General features: G+C 57.3%; 1 non-coding gene across 1 annotated transcript; it reads right to left on the reverse strand.

Annotated features, from left to right (window-relative positions):
• Positions 1-1,084: 1,084 nt before the first annotated feature.
• On the reverse strand, positions 1,085-2,899 carry LOC142793007 (small subunit ribosomal RNA). The gene has a single exon (XR_012891371.1). It is a non-coding gene; the product is annotated as a small subunit ribosomal RNA (ribosomal RNA).
• Between the last annotated feature and the right edge of the window lie 1,021 nt (positions 2,900-3,920).

Below are 3,920 nucleotides of genomic sequence, written 5' to 3' on the forward strand. Positions count from 1 at the left end.
CCCACGTCCACCGAAGTCGGTGCCAAGGACCACTTTCGGCGCCGGAGCCGCGTACGAGCCTACTCGAGGCGGAAGAACGAAGCCAGCAAGGGCCTGGCCGCAAGTGCGTTCAATTGTCGGGACGTCCAAGTCCCTCGTTCTTCCGTGCTTCCTCTTTCGGCAAGTCGTTGCGGCACCTTCCCAAAGCGCGCAGACCCGCTAATCGCGACGAGCGCGACGTGGCCGTGCCGCCTTTCCCTCGGCAGCAAGCAAAACGCCTGGCAACGTCGACGCTCCCCTAACCGCGATCTCGCACCGTGTTTCGTGTGGCGAATTCAAAAGCCGGCCGGCGCTGCTGCAACCATTACGGTCGGTACGCATACGCCGCGGAGGGCGGGACGGTCATCGGAGCGTGCGGTTCCTCCATCGAGTACTGCGCACCTCGGCCGTCGCATCGCCGTGCCATGACCGGCCGCGCGTCAACGCGAACCGGTGCCAGCGAGATCCCTCGCCTGCAAGAACCGACCGGCAGCCTCCGTCACCCGAGGACGCGGAGGCGCTTGCCGCGGACGGCGGGACGGTATGCACTGGTGCACAGCGGACCCGTCACATCGCCAGTTCCTTGACCGACCGCCGACGCTTGTGCCGTTCCTCTCGTACTTGGCAGTCGCCGCGCGATTGTCGGGTCTCGTTCTTGCACGCTCGAACGGTCGGGAGGGCACTCGGCTGGCGTTTCGGGAACGCGCAGCCTCGCCTTCTACCGACGTAACCACGACTCGCCGTTCGCGCTCCGCCGCTCCTGTTTACAGTACTAGGCGGTCCCGCAGCGGTCGGGTCGCGCATTTCGAGCGCTTCGAGCCACGGTGCAGTGGCGGGTCGAAAGCCGACCTATGAGTGCGTTGCGCCGTTTGTACCCGCGTCCGCCACCTGGCCGACCGTCCAAGGTCGCGGTGTTGGCGTCCGCTGGGCGCAACAATTTGTCACGGGGTGCCGCTCCACATTCAGGCAGCCCCGTGGGGAAAAGCCGACCCCGCGTCCAAACGGGGTCAGCGGCAGAAAGTGTCGGGCGCAGACGCAGCTGAGGCGCTCACCCTTCACAATCCGTTAATGATCCTTCCGCAGGTTCACCTACGGAAACCTTGTTACGACTTTTACTTCCTCTAAATGATCAAGTTTGGTCATCTTTCCAACAGACCGGCGCAACCGAAAGGCCGCGCCGGACATCGGTCCGAAGACCTCACTAAATCATTCAATCGGTAGTAGCGACGGGCGGTGTGTACAAAGGGCAGGGACGTAATCAACGCGAGCTTATGACTCGCGCTTACTGGGAATTCCTCGTTCAAGGGGAACAATTGCAAGCCCCTATCCCAATCACGAAAGAAGTTCCACGGGTTACCCAGTCTTTTCAGACAGGGATAAAGACACGCTGCTTCCTTCAGTGTAGCGCGCGTGCGGCCCCGGACATCTAAGGGCATCACAGACCTGTTATTGCTCTGTTTCGTGCGGCTAGGAGCCGCTTGTCCCTCTAAGAAGGTTGTAAGGTGCTGGGAACCCCGCACCTATTTAATAGGCTAGAGTCTCGTTCGTTATCGGAATTAACCAGACAAATCGCTCCACCAACTAAGAACGGCCATGCACCACCATCCACCGAATCAAGAAAGAGCTCTCAATCTGTCAATCCTCCCAGTGTCCGGGCCGGGTAAGTTTTCCCGTGTTGAGTCAAATTAAGCCGCAGGCTCCACTCCTGGTGGTGCCCTTCCGTCAATTCCTTTAAGTTTCAGCTTTGCAACCATACTTCCCCCGGAACCCAAATACTTTGGTTTCCCGGAAGCTGCCCGCCGAGTCATTTGAGTAACTCAGGCGGATCGCTGGTTGGCATCGTTTATGGTCAGAACTAGGGCGGTATCTGATCGCCTTCGAACCTCTGACTTTCGTTCTTGATCAATGAAAACATTCTTGGCAAATGCTTTCGCAGTAGTTCGTCTTGCGACGGTCCAAGAATTTCACCTCTAGCGCCGCAATACGAATGCCCCCGTCCGTCCCTCTTAATCATTACCTCGTATTCCAAAAACCAACAGAACAGAAACGAGGTCTTGTTCTATTATTCCATGCAAGTTTATTCAGGCGACTCGCCTGCGTTGAGCACTCTAATTTTTTCAAAGTAAAAGCACTGGCCATCTCGAGGCACACAATGAAGTGCACCAAGAAAGAACCGGCATGATGTTCAGTCCGAGCCGTCGCATCGGGTAGATGCACTACTCGTCTGGAACTGAGATCCAACTACGAGCTTTTTAACCGCAGCAGCTTTAGTATACGCTATTGGAGCTGGAATTACCGCGGCTGCTGGCACCAGACTTGCCCTCCAATTGATCCTCGTTAAAGGATTTAGAGTGTACTCATTTCAATTACGGGGCCTCAAAAGAGTCCCGTATTGTTATTTTTCGTCACTACCTCCCCGTGCCGGGAGTGGGTAATTTGCGCGCCTGCTGCCTTCCTTGGATGTGGTAGCCGTTTCTCAGGCTCCCTCTCCGGAATCGAACCCTGATTCTCCGTTACCCGTAACAACCATGGTAAGCAAGTAACCTACCATCGAAAGTTGATAAGGCAGACACTTGAAAGAAACGTCGCCGGCTCGTGGCCATGCGATCAGCACAAAGTTATCCAGAGTCACCACACAATACGGGCCGAAACCCGATCGATCTTGGTCTAATAAAAGCACCCGTTACCCAAAGGGCTCCAGGCTCACTGCATGTATTAGCTCTAGAATTGCCACAGTTATCCAAGTAGGAAGAAACGATCTAAGGAACCATAACTGATTTAATGAGCCATTCGCGGTTTCGCCTTATTTCGGCATGTACTTAGACATGCATGGCTTAATCTTTGAGACAAGCATATGATTACTGGCAGGATCAACCAGGTAATCGTTCGACTGCGCGTCCGTCCTCGCCCTCGGCGGGCCGGACGCAGTCTGTGTGCGGCGGAGGCCACCTTCAGGCGCCCCAACACGCTTATTTTGCACTCCGAGATGACGGCGTTCGAGCTCGCTACGGCACAACCTTCCCGAAAGACGAGTGGGAGCCGTGCGGCAAGAAGCACGTTCATGCTCGCTCTTTTTCGTTGCATCGACTCGGTCGCGCCGTGCGGGTTGCCCAAGCCCGCTGCACTGTCGGTGGACCGGCCGGAACTAGCAACGGAGCCGAGACTGCAAAGCCGCCAGACGACGGGTCACGCCCGCGTCTTCGGCGCTTTCGCATCTGAATCGCCCGAGGACGACACGGAACACACCTCGATATCGTGGTAAAACGGCACCGTCCGACAACCAGCCCCTAACGCATCAAGCGGATGAGGCTGCAGACGACTGCCGTGGATTCCCCTGGAGCAGACCCGAGGACACGCTTGACGAGGCCGAAGCCCGCCGCATATCAGACACCCGGTCGCTTTCGCGTACGCCGCTCACGAGAACCCCCACATAATAGCAGCGATAAGTACCCAGACCTCCTTGGGCCCTAATACGAGCGTACTCGAGAAAATTTCACCGCGGGTGTGCCCCGAAACGTGTGGCATGTTGAGCGTGCCACAAGTCTACGTCGCTCTCAAACCCGCCGAGGTCGTAGAATTTGCGACCCTACTCACGAAATTCCCACCGAGGATACGGCCGCAAACGTACCGCACCTTGGGTAGGCCACGAGTTTGTGCAACACTACGCTGACGGCACAGCACCGAGGTCGTGCGCGCACGCACGGGAAAATTCCGCCGCGGTTTCTGCCGAAAACGTGAGGCACCACGACTCTCCGCAAGTTCGCGTCGACTGCGAAAGACCGAAGTCGTGAACGACGTGTCCGCTACTCGCCGCCGACACGCTGGACACCAAACGTACAACGACTCGACGGCGTCGTAGAGGCCCACGACGCGGTTTTCCTTAACGACGTCTCGGCGTGGCA

The sequence above is a fragment of the Rhipicephalus microplus genome, unplaced genomic scaffold (genome assembly GCF_043290135.1).
Source record: "Rhipicephalus microplus isolate Deutch F79 unplaced genomic scaffold, USDA_Rmic scaffold_267, whole genome shotgun sequence".
Taxonomy (NCBI): Eukaryota; Metazoa; Arthropoda; class Arachnida; order Ixodida; family Ixodidae; genus Rhipicephalus; species Rhipicephalus microplus.